Source organism: Bos grunniens, chromosome 13 (genome assembly GCF_055505025.1).
Source record: "Bos grunniens cultivar Pamir isolate PY7600 chromosome 13, Bosgru_T2T1.0, whole genome shotgun sequence".
NCBI lineage: Eukaryota > Metazoa > Chordata > Mammalia > Artiodactyla > Bovidae > Bos > Bos grunniens.
The window spans coordinates 49,206,973-49,234,489 of NC_141177.1; the positions used below are offsets into that span (position 1 = coordinate 49,206,973).

General features: G+C 38.6%; 1 protein-coding gene across 50 annotated transcripts in view; it reads right to left on the reverse strand.

The window, feature by feature from the left end:
• ZNF438 (zinc finger protein 438) overlaps positions 1–27,517 on the reverse strand; it is a 199,086-nt gene that overhangs the window by 111,646 nt on the left and 59,923 nt on the right. For 24 of the 50 annotated variants that reach the window (XM_086334035.1, XM_086334024.1, XM_086334020.1 and 21 more), the window contains one exon: positions 19,243–19,299. The gene's annotated coding sequence lies outside the window, so the exon portion shown is untranslated. Of the gene's footprint in view, positions 1–109; positions 158–466; positions 594–7,506; positions 7,612–19,242; positions 19,300–27,517 lie in introns of all 50 variants that reach the window. The other 26 variants (XM_086334030.1, XM_086334022.1, XM_086334037.1 and 23 more) reach the window with 3 other exon arrangements.

Here is a 27,517-nt window from a genome sequence, read left to right on the forward strand (position 1 = left end):
GAATTGGAAAAGTGAGAGTTAAACTATTAGACACGTGCTTAATGACACACATACAGACCAATTTAGAATCTACACAAGTAATGTCTACTTCACATGTATTCAAACAAACCTCTACTGAAAGCCGTCCGTGTGACAGGCTACCTCAGGCTCTGGGAAACTGAAGGGAGAATGAGAGACAACAACGAGTCACATTGGCTTTCTAAGGCAGATCCAAACGAAATCAATCTAAAAGTTCCTCTACCTGCCTCCATGGGAAGCCATGGATAAGGTGCATAAAAAGTATTTTATCTCACTACCTGAAGCCATGCAAACAGTCTACTTGGCCTAAACACCGGCAAACTTTAATTATCCTAGAAACCCCTTCCAAGAGACAATGTTTCATTTCTGTCCATCCCTGAATCCTTAGGTTCCCGAGTTGGACGGTGGGAACACGGCAATGTGCTCCAAGCAACAGGAGCAGACTTACCCTGAGCTGTGTTAGAGGGAAGCTCCTCACGGATGAGGCCAGGGCTGGAATAGGTACTGTGTCCCTATCCATCAGTAGCTGCTGACACATACAGTGCTTCACAGGAACATGTCATTTGCTCCCAAAACTTTAGGGGGAAAGGGAAAAATAGAAAACCTTTTGCCAACCACAAAAATATACATTTTAAAAGTTGTGGAACAAAAATGAGCTGCTATATACTTTAAAAACCAGACAAAAAGTAGAAAATAAATACCACCCTACGCTCAGCTACTACGTCCTGAATTGAATTGAAGCAGAAATGTTGCCATTTCAGCTAAGTGGCTTTACATGACATAACTAAAAACACTCTACCGATCACGTAAGCTAAAAGTAAGATGGTGGCATCAAAATTTACCTTTTTCCAATCAGAACCCACTTTTCAAATTTGCTTTTAGAAGGAAAAAGGTAAATCTCCGCTAGATCCAAAGGGCTTTGGTTTACCTAGAAATTCACCAGTCCAGGAATCAGAAGATTTTTAAATCTAATATGACAACAGATTTGGTTGTTGGCTGCTAATGTGAATTTTAAAACTAATCCGTTAGTGCTCTGTTCTTGTTTTAAATCAAAGGCATTTCTTCTGGGCTGCAAATTAATGAGAACAGCTAGCCTATCGCATGGACCAAGAAGGGGTTTCTAATCTTTAGAAGCAGGAGGTCCCCCTACATACATGATCACCTGGGACAAACTTGGCTAGCACAAACTGGTGAGAAGGTTATAGGAGCCTGGGAATGTTTAACATCAAGAGAGGAATTACAGCTCAGTAAGATCAGAGGGAATTACACAGGAAATGTGAACAGTAACCCTTTCATATCTCCGTGCCCGCTCCCACTGCCTGTGTGATAAATGAGGTCCTGCAGCCACCCAGCTATGTGAATACACAAGCCAACTACAGAGGGGGCCTGGGAAAAAGCCATTTTATACACACACACACAAACAGCACAGCATAAATTTATGATGACATGATAAAATCATGTCCCTCCAGAAAAAAAGCCTTTAGCCTTTCTAACTGCCACATATGCACTCCATCACTGCCTTATCCAACAAGGGCCCTAAGTAAAAGTCCCAAAGAAACTTGAAGAATCAGGCGGGGGTGGGGAGGATGGAAGATTTGGCAGACTCTTCACAAGTAGAGAAACGTGGCTCCTCTGAAGCTGACCAAACAAACAGGTCTCCACCCTGGCTTATGTTTAAACATCTTGTTCCTAGTCAGTCTGTAGGGAAAACATTCTTTCCACAATAAATAATATGCAATCAAATCGGAAAATTCTTACCCCATCCTTTATCTACTCTCTGTAGAAGTTTCTTCTGTATTGTAAGCCAGAAGCTTAGAGAATTCAACTGATTGCAAACTATTTTTTTTAAAGAGTTGCTTAGGTATAGTCAAGGCACGTTAAAATATTTCTAGTTGCTAATTATGGAAAAGCAAGTGTGACTTGCAGATTCTGGACTCCTTCAGAGACCCCCCTGGTTAGGATCTCAAGAAGCAAAGCTACTCTAGCCACAACTGCCTCTGAGAAAGGAGGAAATGTTCAGCTTCTATAAATAGGTGAGTCTGAAGGAGATTCATTAAAAAATAAAACAACAACAAACAACTAAAAAACCCCATGGTGCTCAAGACAGTAAGAATACATAGGGGGAGTAAGATAAAATGAAGGGGAAAAGTGCTATCTTCAGTGGTCTAAGTCTAAAGTATGGAATAGAATTTTACAGGTTACCCTGAAATAAGATTTCACTTTTTCCATTGGTATAACCAGGTTAGGGACGGTCTACCACAAAGAGTAGGTCAAGAAACCAATGAAAGTGAATACAGAGATGACAAAGCAAATCACCAATGAAAATTAAAAGGCTTGGGTTTTTGGAACTATCCAGAAGAGGGAACAGTAAAACCAGAGAATTTTTTTTTCAGCAGTGTACCTCCTCCAAAGTACACATATCTTCCTCAAGCAGCAAACTATACCAGTAGTGATCCTGTATGGTGACTGGTGGGCTTTCCTGATGGCTCAGTGGTAAAGAATCTGCCTGCTAATGCAGGAGATGGGGGTTCCATTCCTGGGTGGGGAAGATCCCCTGCAGAAGTAAATGTCAACCTGCTCCAATCTTCTCACCTAAAAATCCCATGGACTGGCAGGCTGCAGTCAAAAGGGTCACTCAAAAGAGTCAGACACACACACACACAGGGTGAGTGGCAGGTCACACACACACACAGGACACCCACACAGGACACACACACACACACACAGTGAACGGCAGGTCACCCAAAGAGCAACTGAGATTTTCACAGCTTCTAAGCAAGGATCAGTTCTCATCACAGACTAGACCAAATGGAAAATCAATGGCGCTCTCTCCTTATCCAGAATTGAGAGCTGACTTGGAAGGTCTCTTCATCATTTTAACCCCATGTCTCCTTCTGACAAACATAAAAAAACCTCATGCCCTCTTTGAATGATGAGATTTGAGGATAATTTAAGTGCTGCAACCAAAAAGAAGACACAGCAAGGTAATTTCTGATGGTTTTTTCAAACCATGTTCTATTGCAACAGAATTTATTAACAAATACTTTCCTATATAGACAGATATTAATTAACACCTGTTTACTTTTCAAGACAAAAAGGCCAAAATGTTTACAAACACTATGTATTAATTACAATGAAAAAATATTTCTTGGGACACTGGGTATGTCTCTTCCATGAGTTACTGCAGATGATCTTTTCAGTTCTTACACTAGGCCTGAAGAAATGCTGGCTGTACTTCAATGTTTGTTTAGGCCTTCCCTGGTAGCTCAGACGGTAAAGAATCTACCTGCAGTGCAGGAGACTTGGGTTCGATCCCTGGGTCAGGAAGATCCCCTGGGGAAGGGAATGGCTACCCACTTCAGTATTCTTGCCTGGAGAATCCCATGGGCAGAGAAGCCTGGTGGGCTACAGTCCACGGGGTTGCAAAGAATCAGACACGACTAAATAACTAACACTTTCACGTTCAGCAATAGGGCCCCAGCTCCTACCCTGAAGATTACAGAGGTCTGATACGGTGTTCTCTTCCATGGAATAAAGGACAGAGGAAAGCAGTTACATTCTCAGGACAGAGGCAACAGTGAAAAAGGCAAACTGCAGACGACCTCGACAACAGTTCAGATGACAAAATGACAGAAGCATCACCCGATATTTGCACATTCACACAACGCTTCACAATGTATAAGACACTCCATGTAATTTCACCTCACAGCTTTACTAAGTGGATATTAAGAAGAAGAGGGCAGCAGAGGATGAGATGGCTGGATAGCATTACTGATTCAATGGACATGAACTTGGGCAAACTCTGGGAGATAGTGAGGGACACAGAGGCCTGGCGTGCTGCAGCCCATGGGGTCACAAAGAGTCGACACGACTTAGCAACTGAACAACACAAATGGATATTATTATCATTTCACTGAATATCACTAAGTGGCCTTTTCAAGTTTTCCCAGCTAGCTGAGCAGCAGAGCTGAGATCTAAACCTTCTGACAGCTGTCCCACATAGTAAAGATCTTTATTTTGTCAAGAAATCTTGAAAATATCTTTATCCAAATTCTAAACTCAGAGTACACATAATAAGCAGATTTTTTTTCCCTCAACCCACCCAACAACCACTCCCTGTCTACAAACTGCCATAAAAATGATCAGAGTTTCTGCAACTGTAGCTTTTACCAGCATGGCCAAGAGCACGGTGAAAAGCATCTTTCAAAATTTAACCTCTGTGTATACCCTATGACTGATTCACACTGATGTACAGCATAAACCAACAAAGCAACTATCCTTCAAGCAAAAATAAATTAATTAAAAAAAAATCCTGCTCACACCTAGGACTTGTACCCTATAATTGACCCCCAAATAAGGACATCATCACAGGCATGGGCTCTGAAAATCATTAACTACTGAGGAAATGTCTGGGGTGTCTGTTCTTCCTTTAGGATGAGTCAATCATGACACATGTATGACCAGCTCATTCCTGAAAGGTGAGCATACCCCCAGCCTCTGGCTTAGCAGAGACACATACCTCTCGGGCTGGCTGGAAAGACCAATGGCACAGAAGAACGAATCTCACAGAAATAAAAGTTATATTCTTAACAATTAAAAGCAATCATTCTGCTTTATTTTTGAAGTTGTACTAAAGAGTGATGATTAAATTACATTAGTAATTTAATGTAAATGTGAGATAGAATAACGTTGGAATTTTACTCATATAAAATCAGTTTTTACTCACCTCTGAAGCCTATTATGAAGACTGGGAGACAAAACACATGAAAGATGCTAAACATCTTGCCTAGCACATAGTAACTACTCAGTAAATGTCAGCTGTGATCAGCAACATTACTGCTATTAAACACAAAAGGTATAATGGAAGGTCACACTTAAGTGAACCAGCAAAACGTAATACATTTGTGGGTTATTGTTTAACACCTACACAAAACACAAGTATCTCTTCTAGACATATAAATACATGTATTTAAGTATTCAGAACAAGATTCGGAAGAATAAATGGCAAGAGATGACCCTGGGACTGAGATGGTCAAAGGTAATTTAAATCTCATGTTTAAGGCTTTAAAAAAAAATTATGAATTCCTTGTATCAATAAAATTAATTTTAAAGAAAGCAAAATAGAATAATAAAATTATACAAAGTATTATTGTATTTTCAATTGCATTGCTGATTTCAGTATTACATGAAAAAGTTTATTTTATTTGTAGATAGGGTCTAAGTGAGGTTCTAAAGCTCCTGTTCTTTACTAACACCATTCAAGCTTTATATCACAGACTGCTTTCAACAATCTTCCTAATGATAGTCCTGTTCACCAAACTGAAAATAACTGTCTGTGCAAAAAAAAAAAAAAAATTCCTTACAATTTTATTAACTTTTAAAACCATTCAATGTATTTAATTAAGATCCAAGGAGGCTTTCAATATCCAAGAAGCCATACATCAAAACAGCTTTACATAAAACAATTACCTTTTTGCCTCACATTCTGTGTCTGTTTATATCTCATAAACCACATACAGAAAGTCAAGTTGTGGATTCACTTTAAGGCCAAAGAGTTGCCTACTTAAAACCATCATAACAATTTCCAATGTCTTGAGGGTTGCTCTAATTAAAAACCTCTCCTCCTAGGCTCTTCCTAACTTCTAATTCTTTGTCTGTACCATTTTGATGCTGGTTTTAAAATTCTAACTTTCCTTCTCGTTCACAATCATAACTTTGACTTTTTCATCCCATTTTTCTTCCTCCAGATCACCTAAATGGGCGCCTGTAAATTGTACTCAAACCAGGTCACAAAAGCTCTTATTAACTTCCTCAGAGGAGCAAATAGCAGGCCTCCTGTGGTTCAGGCATGGAAGGACCACAGGCCCAACCAGCTGGGACCCTGCAATTTACAAATCCAGCTTATAAATTAAAGACCTCTAGTGCTGTAAAAAGGGACAGACATTTCAACAGATGAGAAGACAGAGAAAGCAGCCTCTTATTTGACCAGGAGGACATTAAGCTGAACAGAAAACCCCACCTCAAAGAGCTGTGGATTCAGTGTTTGTGGGAGGCAATGTGATCTCTTTTAGATATATTTATAATTCAAGAAAGCCTTTCTCTGTAAATAAATGGGGGATAGTATTTAATCAAAAGGGATCTTTCTATAATTTCAAATAAAAAATTCTAGGTATAATTTGTATAGTTTGTATATACATATTGTGAAAATTCTTAAAGAGATGGGACTATCAAACCACCTTACCTGCCTCCTGAGAAACCAGTAGGCAGGTCAAGAAACAACAGGTAAAATCAGACATGGAACAAAGGACTGGTTCAAAACTGAGAAAAGAGAATGTCAAGGCTGTATACTGTCACCCTGCTTATTTAACTTACATGCAGGGTAACATGCGAAATGCTATGCTGAATGAAGCTCAAGCTGGAGTCAAGATTGCTGGCTGAAATATCAATAACCTCAGATATGCAGGTGACACCACCCTTATGGCAGAAAGCGAAGAGGAACTAAAAAGCCTCTTAAAGAGGGTGAAAGAGGAGAGTGAAAAAGCTGGCTTAAAACTCAACACTCAAGAAATGAAGATCATGGCATCTGTCCCATCACTTTATGGCAAATAGGAAACAGTGGAAACAGTAACAGATTTTATTTTCTTAGGCTCCAAAATCACTGCAGATAGTGAATACAGCCATGAAATTAAAAGATGCTTGCTCCTTGGAAGAAAAACTATGACAAACCTAGACGGTGTATTAAAACACAGAGACATCACTTTGCCAACCAAGGTCCGTCTAGTCAAAGCTATAGTTTTTCCAGTAGTCATGCATGGAGAGTTGGACCATAAAGAAGGCTGAGTGCCAAAGAATTGATGCTTTCAAATTATGGTGCTGGAGAAGATTCTTTAGAGTCCCATGGACTGCAAGGAGATCTTGCCAATCAATCCTAAAGGAAATCAACTCTGAATATTCATTAGAAGGACTGATGCTGAAGCTGAAGCTCCAATACTTTGGCCACCTGATTCGAAGCGCCCACTAACTGGAAAAGACGCTGATGTTGGGAAAGATTGAAGGCAGAAGTGGGCAACAGACAATGAGATGGTTGGATGGCATCACCGACTCAATGCACATGAGTTTGAGCAAACTCTGAGAGACAGTGAAGTACAGGGAAGCCTGGTGTGCTGCAGTCCATGGGGGTCTCAAACAGCTGGACATGACTTGGCAACTGAACAACAAGTTGTTGTACGTAAAGCACTAGACTGTGCCCAACACAAAGCAAAGCACTGTACAATTCTGGGCTATTATTATTTTTAACATCAGGAATGTGTACCTCTGGGGCCAGAAAGTTAATGAGCACAGCTTACAACAACCACTGAAGGAACAGGTGCCTTGAGACTGCTTAGTTCTTTTCTAGAGCAGGTTCAAATTTCCTGTATCATTCTCTCCTGTGCATTCTAACTACTGATGTCTTCCTACATGTCTCTGCACAACTGGTGCTCTGCATACCTGGTGATGCATTTCACTGTGAATTCTAAATGTCTTGAGAACAGAGACTCTGTCTACTTCACCTGTAGTCTCGGCATCTGATGCAGCATCTCCAGAGTAACTGCTCTATAAAAACGCAGTGGAAACATAGTATTAGCCATCTATCTATCAGCCTCATTCAAGTTCACTTCCTGTGAACAGAGGCTACTGAATGTTGGTCTCTGTACCCCAGAGGCCTACCACACAGTGGCACTTAATAAAAGCCTATCATCTACATTTTTTATCCAAGTTTCAAATTTATTCTGCATTTTATTTGACTTATTCACAGCATCTATTTACTGAAAAAAAAAAAAAGCATTTCTGAAATGAAATGATTCTCTTTTTTTCTCCCCCAGAAGCTCTTCTAGAGCAGAAAATAAAACTTTTCAATAACTTTTTAGTCCTCAGAGCGATGACTACAGCAAAGAGAAGCAATGATCTTTTCTCCACATTGTTCTGGATGGCGCCTTTGTGGAATCATCCTCCAGAACTGAGCCAAAACAAAGCCCTTCTTCAGAAACAGTCACCCTTTGACTGTTGCACAGATTTCATTCAGTCAGTGCTGTGTCCTTGCTCTTTCACAATTATGACATGTTCATTATCTGAAAACTCTCTCTGCCTACCCTACTTGTGATCATGCCCAGCTCAGTTTTTGACAAAAAGCCAGCTTGGGCAGCCCCCATTGCTGACCTTGTGAAACAAGATTTCAGTATGAACAGCTTTTGGATCACTCAGGAGCTCATCAATGAAGGATCTGCACTGTAACCTTCAGGTCTGATGCCTGCTTGTGAGACAAGCTGGGACCTGGGACCCTTTGCTACAGGGCTCACACCTGGACAAAAGTCTCCTCAAGCCACAAAATACAAAAAACTATAAGGGACTAAAAATAACTGTGCGCATGCATAGCTAGGGCAAATTATGGACAAGAAGATACACAAAGACCAAAAAGAACCCAACTGCCACTTCTGAGGAGGGAGGAGCAAGAGCAGAGTGTTGGGACCAAAAGCAGGGTACTGTACACATGCTCCCTGCACGCAACACCACCAAAGGGGTGGGCAAAACACCCAAGCCATCCCTCTGGCCCAACTCCTGGACCTGCTGCCCCTACCCTCACCCCATATAAGGAACTAGTTCAACCCACCTCAGGAAGCAAGCAAGGGCACGTGTTATTTTCTCTGCCCTCAGCTGTAGCAGGGGCCCCAATAAAGCCTTGCCTGAATTTCTCACCTAGCCTCTTATCAACTTCTGTTGATTTGGGAAGGCCAAAAACCATGGTCTGTAACAGCTGAAGGTCACACGGCGGATCTATCTCCCAGGACCCTCAGTCTCAAGACACACACACACACACCAGGGACAAAGGCAAGAACCTTCTGGGAGTCTAAAAAAACATCTCAGTTTTCTCAGGGAAAGATGGTAATTTCACAGTCCTCTGAGTCATTCTATCACCAGATCACTTCCAGGTGTTGTAAGTGGGGCAGTCCACCACCGTGTGTGTCACTTGCTAATATTAGGTCAGGTCATACGTACACGAGTCACACATGACCCTTCTAGTTCTCCTTACTCAAGGCAGCAAGAGAAGTGATTTATTCCTCTTGACTGTACAAGATGAAATGAAGCTGACTTCCCTACTTAAATGAAATTAAAAATAAAAATGCTGTCAAGTGGAAATTCCCTGGTTATCCCTGGTGCCCTGATCAGGCATGGAGTTTCAAAGTTAGAAAGCATCTTGGAGAGTCATCTTTCTCATTTAACAGGTCGAGCCTGAGGCCCAGAAGAGCTGAGAGGTTTGCCATGGTCACAAAGGAAAACAGAACCAAAGCTAGAATAACAGTATTCCTGCCGCCTCAGTCCATTTGCTTTCCACATACCACACAGACATGAGTCGCTGGCCAAGAACTTCACCCTGACCCACAGCCCTGGAGAGACTGGAGAGCTGACTTCCCCTCACTCCCTGCATCTTGGTAGTCCAGCTACATAATTATCAGTTAAAAAAATATGAGAAAGACAAGCTTTCCCTCGCAAAGTAACTTAGCAACATCATTATTTTCTTAAAGATATTATCTCTTGCAACTGCTACAGGCTTGTTCCCTCCACACTATTTCCAAGACAAGGCTGCGTGTCCTCCAAGAGCCACTTCCCTAAATAGTCCTCAAGTATATTCTGAAAAACATGGGAAAGCCCCATATACAAGCACACTTATCATAGAGACAGAATGGAGATGACGTCCACTTGAGAAGGTCAAAGGGCTAGGAGCATCCAAGGTAGGGAAAAAGCCTATCAGAGTGTTGAGCAGAAGGACAGACTCTGACACTGAGCAAACATTAGTGAGCATGTAAATGCCATGCCCTGTGCTGTGGATACAGTAACTGACAGGGACAGCACAGAAAAGAAGATCATCGGTAAATAATATTCCCCACCCATCACCATGAAATCCACTATATTTAATAATCCCAAACACAGTCTCATCAAATATAAAATTTGATATATTAACTTCATTTGATTTTTTTTTCAATTTCTTTTTCCCCCTGGAAAAATCTATATAGGCACTATATAGATTTAAGTTTTCAAAAAATCTTAAAAAATAATATTTCAAAGCAGGCAAAATTCAAAACCAAATTAAACAAAAACAAAATTTAAATCAAACAGTAAAAAGTCTAAAACATAATGGAAAAACCAAAGACATAACAAAAACAAGATCAATGAAATAAAATCAATTAAAGATCAATTTTGATAATAAATATAAATGAGTTATAATATCTGTTAAAAGACAAAGGTTCTTCCCAATAGGTTAAAAAAATCCAACTATGCTCCAGTTATAGAAAACATATCTTAAAGAAATGACAGAAAAATAAATAAAGGATAAATATAAATAAAGATAAAGAAAGGATAGATAAAGTAAGAAATACAGGGACATATAAACTAAAGTAGCATATTAATGTCAGCTAAAACACAAAGCATAAGATATAAATTAGGAAAAAAGTCACATTATTCTGATAAAAGGTACAATCCTCAACTGAGCTGCTGACAAGTAACACATGAACACAGATATCAGAACAGACAGAAATATAAAGAAAAATTAATGGAAGAAATCACTGATTTAAATCTCTAAACCTTTATTAGATCAGATAAAAAAATAATTACAGAAAAGTTAAGTAACACAATAAATAAATATTTTGGTATCTTACCAAGAAGGCAACTTCGTTAAAAAGATCTGTGGAATTTTACCAAAATTGATCATAAATTAGCCCATAAACACATTTAAAAATTAGAAAAGCTGAATGCTGTGTCTCCATTTACTAATAATTAGTACCTAAAGTTTAAAAGTAACTCATAAATTTGAGAAACACTCTCCTAAATAACTACTGGGTCAAAAAGAACTTTGAAATCATATACTATTTTAGAAATTATTTTACTTGAGAATACACAGCAAAATATATTAGCTATGACCAAACAGCACACAGAGAAAAACTTAAAAATCTTAAATGCTTTCCAATTTGTCCAATTTGTCTTAGGGTATAAACTTTCTGCCATAACAGAAAGACTCAAAAATACAACAGCCAAAATTACAGACTTTTCTTTTTCCTGTCCCAGTGTGGGGTACAGGGAGAGGCGTGTGTCACAAGATCATTCAGGAACCCAGGCTGGGTCCATCAACTTCCACGTGGCTTCCATCTCTGGACTGACATAGTCTGCTATGCCTGATGTTACACCTTAGCCAGCAGGAAAGGAAAAGAGAAAATCTAGGTTAAGCGGCTTGTCCTTAATGAGGTAACCTTAAACACATCACCAGTCACCTCTCCTTAGTCCAAAGCCACACCCTGCTGAAAGAGAAGCAGAGAAATGTTGATTTTAGAAGGACAGCCATGTATGTGCTCAGGCAAAATCTAGGAGCACTACTCCTAAAAGCAAGCACAGATTCTAAGGGACACTGGAATATCTTCCACATAGTCTTATCAGTTAAAAAAAAAAATGAAAAGAACAATAAAAGAAAACCAAGAGTGGACTGTTCATAATTACTTCATTCAGCTGGATTCTTCTTAGTGCCAAAGATATTATCAATTAAAGAAATTAAAAAGATATGTCAATGAATTCCAAGGATGCTAGGGTCCCATTCCAATAAATCAAATCATAGGTTAACTAAACTGATTTATCTACTCTCTTTTCATGTTTAAGGATATTTAACTCATGTATTATTATTTATATTGTGTATACTGGTTTATCTAAATGGAATTTTGGGGTCAACTCAGCCTTACACAGAGGTCTTCTAACATTAGACAGAAGTTAACCTTTTGTTGGGCTTCCCTTATAGCTCAGTTGGTAAAGAATCTGTCTGCAATGCAGGAGACCTGGGTTCGATTCCTGAGTTGGGAAGATCCCCTAGAGAAGGAAATGGCAACCACTCTAGTACTCTTGCCTGGAGAATCCCATGGACAGAGGAGCCTGGCAGGCTGCTGTCCGTGGGGTCACAAGAGCTGGACACGACTTAGCAACTAAACCACCACCAATAACCTGTTGTTAGTAAAATAACATTCAAATTTTTGGAATTTTTTCAAAACAACATTATTGAGATATAGTTTATATACAATAAAATGTGTACATTTTTAGTGTACCTTTCAGTGAATTTTATAAACACATATATAGCCATATAATCACCACCACAGTCAGGATATAGAACACAGGGACCAAACCAAAAGGTCCCCTTGTGCCGCATCCAAGTCAATCACACTCCAGTTTCAGCTGCAAACGACAATGTGTTTGTTTATTGTCACGACAGATTAAATTTTTTTCCTAGTATTTTTGGTATAATAGTTGTGGGTAGTAAATGGAATCACAGAGCTTGTATTCTTTTGTGTCTGGCTTATTGAACTCAGCATAATGTTTCTGAGATTCATTCATGTTGCTAAATGTATTACTACCTTAAGTTCTGAGTAGTATACCCCTGCACAGGTATGCCACAACATGTTCATCCATTCACTACCTGATGGAATTCAAGTTGAGGCTATTATGAATAAACCTGCCATGGACATTTCTGTGCAAGTATGTGTTTAAACATGTTTTCATTTCTCTTAGGTAAACATTTAGTAGAAAATTGCTGGATCATGCAGTATTAATATGCTTAACTTTATAACACACTGCCAAACTGTTTAAATGGTTTATCATTTAGATTTCCTACCAGCAAAATATGAAACGTCCACTCTAACACTTTTTAAGTATTAGCTATTCTGATGAATATCCAATGGTATCTCATTGTTTGGGTTTACATTTTTCTGATGTCTAATGATGTTGAAGACCTTTTCCTATGCAAAACTGGCCATTTGTTATTTTCTTATGCCTAGATTTCTAACTGGACTGTCATATTACTAATGAGCTCTAAGAGTTCTTTATATATTCTGGCCACAAGTCATCTGTCAGGTATATGTATTGTGAATATATTCTGTTTACAGATTGCCTTTTCATTTTCTTAACGATGTCTTTGGAAGAACAGAAGTTTTAAATTTTGAAGGAATCCCATTTGTCAATTTTTCTTTTATGGTTCATGCATTTTGGGCCAAAAAAAATCTTTGCCTATCCCAAGTTCACGAATATTTTCTCCTGCAATTTTTTCTTGAAGTTTTATAGTGTTAGTCTTTTATATTTAGATCCATGATTCTTTTCAAGTTATTTTTATATACAGAAGAAGTAAGGGTTGAGGTTAATTTTTTTACATTGAATATTCAGGTGTTCCAGTACCATATGTTAAAAAGACTATCTTGTCCCCATTGAATTAACCTGGCATCACTGTCAGAAGAAGTCAGCTGACCATTAATAGTGTGCATCTATTTCTGGATTCTCTATTTTATTCCATTGACGTATATGTTTACCTTAGACGAACACTGCCTTGATCACTGTAGCTTTAAAGAAGGACCTTTAAAATGCAGAGGAAGTCCTGAGATTAGGTACTAGAAACCTTCTAATATTGTTCTTGTGAATTTTTTTTCTTTTTTCAGGTCCGTTCTTTTTTGATACAAATATTGACTTTCAATTTCTAATTTTTCATTGCTGGTATATAAAATTACAACTGATTTTGTGTATCTTGGTTATACCTGGTAGCTCAGCTGGTAAAGAAACCTTCTGCAATGCAGGAGACCCGGGTTCAATTCCTAGGTTGGGAAGATCCACTGGAGAGGAAGATAAGCTACCCACTCCAGTATTCTTACGCTTCCCTGGTGGCTCAGCTGGTAAAGAATCCGCCCACAATGTGCGAGAGCTGGGTTCGATCCCTGGGTTGGGAAGATCCCCTGGAGAAAAAGGGAAAGGCTACCCACTCCAGTATTCTGGCCTGAAGAATTCCATGGACTATACAGTCCCCACGGACTACATATACCCTGTATAGTCGAGTCGCAAAGAGTTAAACATGACCGAGCAACTTTCACTTCAAAATTTGTGTATCTGCTTTGTGTCCATCAAGCTTGCTAAATTAAATGACAAATACTAGCGATTTTTTGGAGTTTCTTAGCATTTTCTCTATACATGATTATATTGTCTACAAATAAAGACCTTTTATTTCTACGCTGCCAATATGTATGTCATTTGCTTCTTTGTATTGCCTGTTACAATACAGGCAATAACAGGCGATACAATATATAATAATTCTCCGTTATAGAATTAGATGGTGGCTCAGATGGTCAAGAATCTGCTTGCAATGCAGGAGACTTGGGTTTGATCCCTGGGTCAGGAAGATTCCCTGGAGGATGGCATGGCAACCCACTCCAATATTCTTGCCTGGAGAAGCCCATGGGCAGAGGAGCCTGATGGGCCACAGTCCATGGGGTTGCAAAGTGTCAGACATGACTGAGCAACTTAGCAGCAGCAGCATGGTGGAGATGGGCATACTTTTTCAACCTTTCTTCTCTCGATGCTTTTGGTTAAATTCTCACCACGTTTTCAAGTTCACTGAACTTCTCTCCTGAAAGATCTAATCTGTGCTTAGTCCCATACTAGTACAATTTTCATTTCAAATACTGTATTTTTTTAAATCTCTAATGTTCCAATATTTTTTTTCTATCTTTTATTTCATTTCTCATTATGTCTATCTACACGAACCATATTTACAATAGCTATTTTAAAGTACGTGTATGCTAGTTCTATCATCTGTCGTTTCTGGGTCTATTTCTATTGGCTCCTAGTTATGGGATTTTTCTCCTGCTTCTTTGTTTATCTATGATGTTTGATTGGATGAAATTCACTGTGAATTTTATGTAGCTGAATGCTGGATTTCTTGTATTTGTTTAAAAAGTGTTGGGTTTCTGGCAGTTGATACTTGAGGATTAATATGATTCTTTTGAGGCTTAGTTTTAAGTTCTTTTAGGGTTTGTATAGAGCAACCTTTACTCTAGGGCTTTTCTTACAGTGACCTGGTAATTTTTCATTTCTCAGGAGATTGTCCTTGCAAGCTTTTGCAAGTTTTATCCTATGCATGCATGGTTTGGTGTTTACCAGATCTGCGGGGGCACCTTTATGTGTATTTCAGAAATTCTTTCTTTGTCCAACACTCACCTTTTTAAGAAGGTGAGATTTTAAATATATCAGGCTTTTCTATCCTGTATCTTTGTTACTTCCTTCCCTGTTCCATAGCAAGAGACAGGTACTTCACTTTTAAATTTGGTTACTGAATTTTAAAGTTGAAAGGAAAACTAAGCTCCCTCCAAGAAACCTGCTGAGCACACCTTCCTAGGAGGGAGAGGCGAGAAAAAGGGTATTTCTTTAGTTTTTTTTTTAATTGAACACACAAAAAAATTACAAAAATTGAATATAAAAAATACTTATTTAATTACCCTTATTCTATTAATTGTATTGGTAGATACTGAACTACAGCCCTAATATGAAGCCCTCACTAAACCATTAAAGAGCTAATACATTTATTGAGGGAAAAAAAAAAAAGAGCAGATGTTTGGGGGAAGGGTGAAGAGAGGTGAGTGAGTGGTAGAAGGCAAATGTTTCATCCAAGGCGACGTTGTGATGAACTAAGCTGGAGTATACCTGACAGTTGTAATAACATTAATCATCATAAACTATATCTAGAAAATTATGCTCACTACTGAAAATTGGAAAAGGCCACATATATAAAGATGAAAATATATGCCATCTGTAAATCTATCACTTAGAAGATTAACAACTGTTAACATTTGGCAGGTGTCCTCACAGAGTTTGGCTAAGCATATACATGTATACACACACACACACACACACACACACACACATCTTTGTTAATTTAAATTGAAATAATAGTACGGATACCACTTTTTAAATTTCCTTTTAATTATAAGCATAACTGAGAGTTGTGTGTTTAGAAACATGATTCTACTTTTCTTTTTTTAAAAAACTTTTATTAGTGTATAGTTGCTTCACAATATGTGCTAGTTTTTGCTGTATATAACATGATTCTTAAGCGGGGATGGGACAATGGTGAGATGAGGGAGGGACCTGCAGGACTCCATTTACCTCCCCCAGCCCCAGACCTGTCTTGACAAGCATCTACTCTGAACACACTTACATTCCCTGCTGCTCTGAGTGGGGTCCATGGATCAGCAGCATTAGCAGTACCTGGGAGCTTGTTAGAAGTGCAGAACCTTGGGCCCCACGACAGACTTAATCAAAATCTACATTTTAACAAACTACCCAAGGGATTCATATATACACTGGGGTTTGAAAAGCTGAGGCTGATAAGCTTCAACTTGACACTGTCAGTGACAGAACCCACTGTCATTGGCAGCAGCCAGAAGTTTCAGTCTAAGAGTTCTATGCAGATCCATTAAGTTTGAAATTTTAGTATACTTCTAAATAGAGATGTTGGACAGGGGGACATAGATAGGAGCCTGGAGCTCATGGGAAAGATCGAGGTAAAGAAATAAACAAGGGGGCCAGATGATATTTAGCGTGAAGGGTACAGGAGATCATATAGAGAAAAAATGGAGAAAGCAGTCATGAACTGACTGAAGAAAGGCAACTTCCTGAGACTGAAGAAGAGGAGACTGCAAACGAGATTTTGTAATTGTATTTGTATGTTATGCTTTCAAGTGTAAGAAGGACTGGAGATTTAGAACCACAGAAGGACACAGCTGGAACTGATGGGTAAAAGTTACAGAGAGATCTCTGCCCAGTGTAATGAGCAATATAATGAATAAGCTGGCAACATTCTCATTCTTCCTCAAAAAGCAACTAGAATTATTTTATATCTATAAACTACAAAATCCACAGCCAGCCATCAAGATCTTCAAAGACCACCTTTCAAAGTCATGTGCAGTTCCCCTTCTGCCTCCCAGACTACTGATGAGTCTGGAGCACTCCATTTCACGTGCCAGCCACTCAATTACCCATCCCTGGCTTCTGGCACAGGTCCTGGCTTCTGAATCCAAGTTCTCACCCCCACTAACCACTTCAAGTTGCCCAGCACTGACCAGGAGGCACACTGAGATCATGTTCCGCAGAGCTGCCAAGAGTTCTTGGCATCTGATCAATGGAGCACACAATGAGTGAGTGTTCGGCAATTAATCAGGTGACAGAGAACAACAACTGACAAGCTCAGGAGCCAGAGGATGAGCCAAGGCAAGGCTGGAATGGGGACCAGCAGACTCTACTCCACGCCTGTAACCCTGGGGGATTCTGCTCTAGGTCACCAGAGGGATTAGACATCCTTAACCCAGACAAGTTGCAGTAATGGGAAGTTTACCATGTGTCCTTGGACTCAGGGCTCCCTGGAAGCTGGTAACATTAGGAACCAGACTGTAGGTACTGAACACCATGGGCACCGAGTCGTTCTTCCTCACTCCCTCAGGGTTGGCCTGGAGACATCTCTTATCCTCTGACCTCATCATGGGAATTCCAAACTAGCTCATCGGTGTTTGTGAAGATTAAATGAGACCATCGTAAACAAAAAGTAAAAAGGGTACACAGAAAGTATGCAGTACCTATGTACTACCTTCATTTATACGTTAGGTAAAACGACAGCCAGCCAGCTGAATGGTAAAGCATGTTTCCAGAAACAACATTTTTAATGCTCTTTGAGCACAGAAAAACAATAAAAAGACTTTTTTGTTTTGTCTGTGTGAACTATAATGAAATTTCAACTTGTCCTAAAAGAATGTTCCTCCCTTTTTAAAAACTTTCCTACAAAGGCTGGCACAAGTATGTTACATAATTAGGAAGTAAAGATGCAAAGTCTATTGATATGATATTGATAACACCAATTCTGAAAAAATATCATCAAGCAAAAGAACTCTTCAAGGCCAATGATTATTCTGCAAAAGTCATTCAGGTCTGGGTCTGTTGTTTTAAATGTCTATATCCTTTAAGTACAATATATTTCTATTTCCCTTGATGAAATTTAAGTTTAACTAAAATCACTAAAGTTGGCAACAGCAGCAGGAGACCATTTATAAGGCCAGCAGGGCTATTTAATTTTATTAATGAAAAGTTATATAATAGTTTCAGCAAACTACAGAGCTTCTTTCTTATAGTCCTTTAATATTTATAGAAATTTAAAAGAGTTATACTGCTAGATGCTAGAGTTCATTTTGGAAACTGAGAATTTCAATTATCTGACAGCAATCAATTATTTCAGCTCAACTACAGAAATGGCTATGTAAGAGTTATGCTCATCTTTATTCATACTCTTTCATGACAGGTCAACTGTGTCTAGCACTTGACCTAGAAGCTCAAGTAGCTATGACTGAACAAAACCACCCTAAAAGGATCTCAACTCCAAACCACTGAGTCACATCACTGGTGTTTTTGCTTCTAACAGATATACCAAAGAAAAGAAAAACGTAGTAGTCTGTGAACCATGTAAGGGTCCTGCTTATATTAATAGAAAGAGCTGTACTAAACCACTGAAGAACACATATGTACCTTAAAGGAACTGAAGAGCAAGTCTATAACCGAGTTCAAGGAGATGTTCACGGACACCAGGTCAATGTCCAGAAAACGAAATCCCACACCTCCCATGAACTGTAAAATGAAACCTAGAGTATCATATTTCCCTGCATCTCTATTGCATGGAATCTGGGTTTTTCTAAAAGCAGCCATTTTGATTTTTCAAACTGTTACACAGAAAAGCTACTACTATAATTTCCTATAGAAGTATAATTTTCAAATAAATCTTGATTTTTTGGCTTTAATTAAAACTTTTTACCTTGGAATAATTTTAGATTTACAGGACAGTTGCAAAGGTACTATAAAGTTTTCATGTTCCTTTTACCAAATTCCATCTAAAGTTAGCATCTTACATTACCATGGTACATTTGTCTCTGTTAAGAAAAGGATGTTGGTACATTACTATTGACTAAGCTACAGACTTTATCTGGATTTCACCTGTTTTTCCACTAATGTCTTTTTTCAGTCCTGAGATCCAAGCCAGGGCACCACTTTGCATTTAATGATTTCTTTTTAGGACTTTAAGTTTTGAAATATGCCTAACTTGTTCATCTTATTAACAATGTTCTCATTATAATTATTACAGAAAATAAATCTAAGGCTCCCTGGAAAGTGTGATTTATTGGATACCAGAGAATGTTACATTAAATTAATGTAAACATGGTATTTACACTATTTTTACTGAGAAGAATAAAAGGTAAATTGCTTAAGTAAAATATACTCCTTTGCCTATTTTTGTCAGGAACCGATACACTCAAATTATTTAATGTTTCAAATGTATCTTTTCAAAAAATGCTTGGCACTTACCTGTCTCTTAAGGCTCCATAAAAAGTCCTAAGATATGGTGAATCCTTTTCATTAGTCCTGTAATAGAATATAAATCAAATATAAATATTAAATATAATATAAAATGTTATCACAATCATATTCGGATAATCCATTTTTATCAAATATAAGCAACAACTGTATTCCTTTCATCCTCAAATTTCACTCTAAATTATAGTATGGTATTTTTTAAGGTTACAAAAGAACTAATGTGAGGAACAATTTCATAAATGTATTACATCTTTAGTTTAAAAATGAAGGCATGCAAAATTTAATACAAGTTTTAAGATGAATAGAAAATGTTCTAGAAAAAAAAGGAGTACCACAATGAATAAAACTGACTAAGAAGAATGCTTCACATTCTTTTCCATGTGCATAATGCTGTGGAAATTACTAACTGGTCACAAACAAGTGAATCACATTGAGGGCACAGCCTTGGTGAGTGGAAAACAGTAACCAGGAGTTGAGGATTAGGAGATTTTTGAGAAGACACGTGCCTGGTAAAGCATCCATGTGTGGCATTTTGACTGAGACAGTCCCAACTTATGTCCACTGTTGTAATGTCCTATCCAATTTATTATTTGTCTTGGATTTTCCACTTCCTGGTGACTTTTAATGACAGCATTATAGCAAGCCAGAACATCTCATTGAGCAGTGTGAGATGACTGCACCCTTAGCCTAGCTGTCAATTTAGCCTGTGGTTAAATGTGAAGACCCTGAGCAGTAACCCATTGCTGGATGGGCTGTAACTGACATCTCATTCACAGAGTCAGCATCTGAACCATGAGCAGAAAAGGGAAGTGCACTTGGACAGCAGTAGCCAAGAGACAGCTCAATCCTTCCTTCAGTCTTGGGTGGAGGTGGGAGAAATAGTCAATGCTGCTGCCCCAGCTGTAACTACATTGAAGGTATTAATTTAAGAAAAGCAGATGGAAAAAAATGTTTTATACACAATATTGATCTACAAACCATGACTCTTCATTTAGATCAAATGACTGGTCTTGAGATTAATGGTGCTCAGTTCTGATTACAAAGTATCTTGTTTACAAAGTTAATTGACAATTATTATTCTCTTGGCTCTAATAGAGAAGAAATTCACAGTTAAATGATGCCAGCTTTCTATCAGTTGTGAGGAGATATTAATACATCAAATAGAAGAAATCAGTTAATTCCAAAAATGGTTTGACTGTTTTCATCCAATTTATGGAATCAACATAGAGCCTTTGGAAGTTTATTCTGTACTATGTAGTACACCTGACACTGCATAGCTGCTATTCCAATTCAGTTAAGAAGTTCAAAAACAAAGATAAAACTATAGTTAGTTCTCATTAGTCACAGTAATTAAGTTCTACAAAGTCATCATGAACGCTAAATTCACTTCAGTTCAGTTCAGTCGCTCAGTTGTGTCCAACTCTTTGCGACCCCATGAATTGCAGCATGCCAGGCCTCCCTGTCCATCACCAACTCCCGGAGTTCACTCAAACTCACGTCCATCGAGTCGGTGATGCCATCCAGCCATCTCATCCTCTGTCATCCCCTTCTCCTCCTGCCCCCAATCCCTCCCAGCATCAGGGTCTTTTCCAATGAGTCAACTCTTCGCATGAGATGTTCAAAGTATTGGAGTTTCAGCTTTAGCATCAGTCCTTCCAATGTACACCCAGGACTGATCTCCTTTAGAATGGACTGGTTGGATCTCCCTGCAGTCCAAGCGACTCTCAAGAGTCTTCTCCAACACTACCGAGGAGAGATAAGAAAGCCTTTCTCAGCGATCAATGCAAAGAAATAGAGGAAAACAACAGAATGGGAAAGACTAGTGATCTCTTCAAGAAAATTGAGAGATACCAAGGGAACATTTCATGCAAAGATGTGTTCAATAAAGGACAGAAATGGTATGGACCTAACAGAAGCAGAAGATATTAAGAAGAGGTGGCAAGAATACATAGAAGAACTGTACAAAAAAGATCTTCATGACCCAGATCATCACGATGGTATAATCACTCACCTAGAGCCAGACATCCTGTAATGTGAAGTCAAGTGGGCCTTAGATAATCACAACGGTGTGATCACTCACCTAGAGCTGGACATCCTGGAATGTGAACTCAAGTGGGCCTTAGAAAGCATCACTATGAGCAAAGCTAGTGGAGGTGATGGAATTCCAGTTGAGCTCTTTCAAATCCTAAAATGATGATGCTGTGAAAGTGCTACACTCAATATGCCAGCAAATCTGGAAAACTCAGCAGTGGCCACAGGTCTGGAAAAGGTCAGTTTTCATTCCAATCCCAAAGAAAGGCAATGCCAAAGAATGCTCAAACTACCGCACAATTGCACTCATCTCACATGCTAGTAAAGTAATGCTCAAAATTCTCCAAGCCAGGCTTCAGCAATACGTGAACCGTGAACTTCCAGATGTTCAAGCTGGTTTTAGAAAAGGCAGAGGAACTAGAGATCAAATTGCCAACATCTGCTGGATCATGAAAAAAGCAAGAGAGTTCCAGAAAAACATCTATTTCTGCTTTATTGACTATGCCAAAGCCTTTGACTGTGTGGATCACAATAAACTGTGGAAAATTCTTCAAGAGATGGAAATACCAGACCACCTGACCTGCCTCTTAAGAAACCTGTATGCAGGTCAGGAAGCAACAGTTAAAACTGGACATGGAACAACAGACTGGTTCTAAACAGGAAAAGGAGTATGTCAAGGCTGTATTGTCACCCTGCTTATTTAACTTATATGCAGAGTACATGATGAGAAATGCTGGGCTGGAAGAAGCACAAGCTGGAATCAAGATTGCCAGGAGAAAAATCAATAACCTCAAATATGCAGATGACACCACCCGTATGGCAGAAAGTGAAGAGGAACTCAAAAGCGTCTTGATGAAAGTGAAAGTGGAGAGTGAAAAAGTTGGCTTAAAGCTCAACATTCAGAAAATGAAGATCATGGCATCTGGTCCCATCACTTCATGGGAAATAGATGGAGAAACAGTGGAAACAGTGTCAGACTTTATTTTGGGGGGCTCCAAAATCACTGCAGATAGTGACTGCAGCCATGAAATTAAAAGATGCTTACTCCTTGGACGGAAAGTTATGACCAACCTAGATAGCATTTTTAAAAGCAGAGACATTACTTTGCCAACAAAGGTCCATCTAGCCAAGGCTATGGTTTTTTCCAGTGGTCACATATGGATGTGACAGTTGGACTATGAAGAAAGATGAGTGCCGAAGAATTGATGCTTTTGAACTTTAATTAGCAAACACCAAACTACTGCTCTTAGAGGAAACACAGTTAGGTTCCTGTGAGCCTCTGGCTACAACAGTTTCATCAATTAATCAACAAAACCTTGTGTTTTACATGTTTCTGTATAAAGACACTATATTTAATATATATTATTGATTCATTAACACTGAACTCAGAGTCCATAGCACTAACTCATGCCTGAATAAAGCTTATTTAAGACATGTATCGGAGAAGGCAATGGCACCCCACTCCAGTACTCTTGCTTGGAAAATCCCATGGACGGAGGAGCCTGTTAGGCTGCAATCAATGGGGCCACTAAGAGTCGGACGCTAGTGAGCGACTTCACTTTCACTTTTCACTTTCACACATTGGAGAAGGAAATGGCAACCCACTCCAGTGTTCTTGCCTGGAGAATCCCAGGGACGGGGGAGCCTGGTGGGCTGCCGTCTATGGGGTCGCACAGAGTTGGACACGACTGAAGTGACTTAGCCTAGCATAGCAAGACATGTATTTTCTCTGTAAAATATATCACATAGTAGCCTTCTCGCACTTAGGAACACTGTATATAGCACTTCAACAGTATGCCTTGGAGCTACTGTAAACAGTGAAATCACCAAAAAAGAAAAGAAAAAAATGGCACCCTGAAAGGTGTATACTGTGAGAGTGTAAGAGCTGAAAGAAACCTTTGCTTTACCTGAGCTGGGAACAAGTATGTTGAGCAACTCAAATTTTCTGTTGCTGCTAAGTCACTTCAGTCATGTCCAACTCTGTGTGACCCCAGAGATGGCAGCCCACCAGGCTCCCCCGTCCCTGGGATTCTTCAGGCAAGAATACTGGAGTGGGTTGCCATTTCCTTCTCCAATGCATGAAAAGTGAAAAGTGAAAATGAAGTCGCTCAGTCGTGTCTGACTCTTAGCGACCCCCAGGGACTGCAGCCTACCAGGCTCCTCCATCCATGGGATTTTCCAGGCAAGAGTACTGGAGTGGGGTGCCACGTTACTATGGCCCTAAATAACCAGAAAAGGGCCAAGAATACTGCTTTGAGGGTTTCAATTAATTTTTTTGTGAGCAGGGAGAATTCATAAAATGGAAATCATAAATAATGAGCAGACACTGTATTTGATTTTACAGTGATAACACAAACTTTGGTTGAGCACACTATCACAGAGTAAAAATCAATGTTCTTATTAATTTATAAAGCACAGAACAGAAACTAGCTTGAACATGGTTGTGATTAACACCTAATTCACAACCATACCATGTAAATGGCAATATATGACGTTTAAGTAGATGCAAACACATCCCACAATTACATTCACCAAAGACAGTCTACCAAACAACACTGACAAATATTTATATATATACACACACACACACACAGTTAAAGAAAGTGAACCAGAATATTTTTTGACAAATATGATGTTGAATAAAAACTACTCCAACGTGGCAGTACATATTTTCTCTTTTTGCTATCAGTTCAGTTGCTTAGTCAAGTCCGATTCTTTGTAGCCCCCTAGACTACAGCACGCCAGGTTTCCTTGTCCATCACCAACTCCCAGATTTTGCTATATATCTTAGAAATCTTTAAGGTTTTTAAAACTCAGTAAAATCATCAATAGCGTGGAATTTTTTTCAGTTGAGCACTTTAAATATTGGCTTCATAATAAACGTATGGACAAGAGGGAAGGGGGGTGGAGTGAATTGGGAAATCAGGATTGATGTTTATATACGCTACTATGTATAAAATAACTAATGAGAACCTACTGTATAGCACAGGGAACTCTACTCAATGCTCTGTGGTGACCTAAATGGGAAGGAAATTCAAAAGATAGGGGATATATGTACATGTGTGGCTGGTTTACTTTGCTGTACAGTAGAAACTAACAATACAGAAAAGCATCTATACTCCACTAAAAATTTTAAAAATAAATATTGGCTTCATTTTGTTCAGTTAGTTGGAAACCTTTAATTCAGATTTAATCTACACAGAGAACCAGGGCTTTTTACTTAGATATGTTTATATTTTGTACCAGGATAAAATGGATTTCAAATGCTGACAATCTATTAACAGCAGCATCTAAATTTGGTAAAATGTTCAAAAAAGATTTCTAACTTTTTTGTCAGATACAACTTATCTGACAAGTTTTCTCTTGTAAAAATTTCATTGAATAAAGGTACTCTAAATAGAGTAAAAAAAGACTGTGCCTATGAAAATATACGGGCTAGAATATTTTCATGTTAAACTATTTAAAAAAATAATTTACAATGACCCCAATTAAGTAGAATTTGCTTTAACTTACCAGGTACCTTAGTACCTACACAGATGTTATACTCTCAAATTTAAAAATTTATGATTTACAGCAAGTAATAGCTATTGAAAAAATAAACAATTTCAAGCTTGGTAATCAAAAATGAAACTGTGAAGACTACAATTTTAGGAAACAAAAATAATACAACCATGTTTCAAAACTACATTTCTTTCAGAAAAATACAGAGACCCAGGACTACAAACAAATTACGATGAAGAAACTAAATAATGTATATGAACTTTTACTGAGAATTCTATTTATGTTCTTTTTAAAGTTGAAAAAATTCAGCATGAAACAGTTTTGTTTTGCTTTGATATTTGTCTCGATAATTTGGGTTTTTTATATTAACATGGAAATATGTTAATATTTTTCAGAAATAAATTTATTTTAAAATAACTTCTACAGTCAGTTCAGTTCAGTCACTCAGTCATGTCCAACTCTTTGTGACCCCAAGAATCGCAGCACGCCAGGCCTCCCTGTCCATCACCAACTCCCGGAGTTCACTCAGACTCACATCCATCGAGTCACTGATGCCATCCAGCCATCTCATCCTCTGTCGTCCCCTTCTCCTCTTGCCCCCAATCCCTCCCAGCGTCAGAGTCTTTTCCAATGAGTCAACTCTTCGCATGAGGTAGCCAAAGTACTGCAGTTTCAGCTTTAGCATCATCACTTCCAAAGAACACCCAGGACTGATCTCGTTCAGAATGGACTGGTTGGATCTCCTTGCAGTCCAAGGGACTCTCAAGAGTCTTCCCCAACACCACAGTTCAAAAGCATCAATTCTTTGGCACTCAGCTTTCTTCACAGTCCAACTCTCACATCCATACATGACCACTGGAAAAACCATAGCTCAAATAAAAATAATCTTTCAATCAACAAATAAAATCATATTATTTCATTATTTTTTAGTACTTATTTTTAGAAAGAATCTTCAGTTTGGGTAATAAATGGTTAACCCAACTGTGGTGGTTAACTTTATGTGTCAACTTGGCTAGTTTGATCTAACTCTAGTCTACATGTTGCAGTGAAGGTCCTGTGGATGTGATTAACAATTACAACCAGCTAACTTCAAACAGATTATTCTCCATAATGTGGGGGACCTCATCCAAACAGTTTAAGGCCTTAATAGTAAAGACTGAACTTTCCCAAGGAAGAAGCAATTAATTCTGTCTCAAGACCAACAAAGAAACCTTGCCTGAGTTTCCAGTCTGCTGAACTGCCCTGCAAATTCTGACTCAAGGTTACATCATCAACTTTTACCTAAAATTTCTGCCTGTTGGCCTACTCTACAAGTATCACACTTGCTAGCTCCCACAATCATGTGAGCCAGTTCCTTAACATAAAATCTCTTTCTCCCTATCCATCTTTCTTTCTATTTATTGGCTGTGCTGGGTCTTAGATGCAGAATGTGAGGCCATTCAGTGCCAGCATGCGAACTCTAGTTGTGGCATGTGGCCTCTTCCTGGACCAGTAATCGAACCTGTGTTACCTGCACTGGCAGGCAAATTCTTAACCACTCAACCACCAGGGAAGCCCTTTCTTTCTTTCTCTCTTTCTTTCTATTGTGTATCTATCATCTGTCTATCAGTCTATCTACCTATCATCTATCTATCGTGCACTCACAAAAGCTATGATAGCATAGACAGCTATATCTCCTGCTACTTGCATTTCTCTGCACAACCAAATACACTAGGTAAGAGACCATCAGAAGTGTCAAGCACCTCCACCCCATGGAAGCTACTCCCTGATAAAAGTAGAAAATGAAAGTTTCATCTCAGGAAGCATGCAGTCAAATCACTAACAGTACCTTTAAAGAAGAATAAAATCTCAGATTTTAGGGCCACATCTTTCTATACCAGAATGATACCAGATAACCCAACAACCCAGGTTTTAAGGAACAAGGTTATATCTTCCTTCTCTTTTTCATCACCGTTCTAACAGGAAGTCTGAGAAAGATAAAGTGTTCTAAAGTGCTACTTGGCAAACATTTCATTTTGCTAAACAAACAATGTCTCAGAAGACATTGTCAGTCCTAAGTGCTATAAAAATGGCGAGAGAACATAAAAAATGTGTTTTTTTAATGTTTTCAATAATCATGTTTTCAGTAGTATTACTGTTGTCATTCTGAGATTGCTGCATGTGTAATATGGGATAAAAATGAGTGATTATGGGATTTTCTAATTCTATAATTACTTAAATCTTTCAAAACCAGGATTCTTGGCATAGACAAAAGGAGATGTAAAAGGAAGATTCAATTGCACTGTAGTCTAGAGTTTTATTGGAAGCATCAATATGAACATGTGAGGTATTTTATTGTATCTTAAATATGTGCATATATTTCTGAGCTCTGATGACCGAAAAGGCCTATAAAGACCAAACCAGCATCACTGAGCATTCCTTAGAGATCAGAGCTTCTTAGAGAAATGGCTAATTCTGGGACTCAGGAGCCAATTTCAAAAGGCTTCCACTGGGCAAAGATGGAATAATTTGAGCTTCATTAATGACAATAATTGAGATGGATTAAAACTCATCAAATATGTTTAATTCTAAGAATTTATGATTTTTTTTAAAAAATTGGTCACTTTCAAGAAATGATAGAGAACCAATTACTTATCTTAAAAACCATTAAGTCAAAGAAAAACCTCAAGAATTTGTCCTGCCTTTCCTTTATGAACTGTAATACCTAAATTCTTTCAACTAGGATAGCATTCGC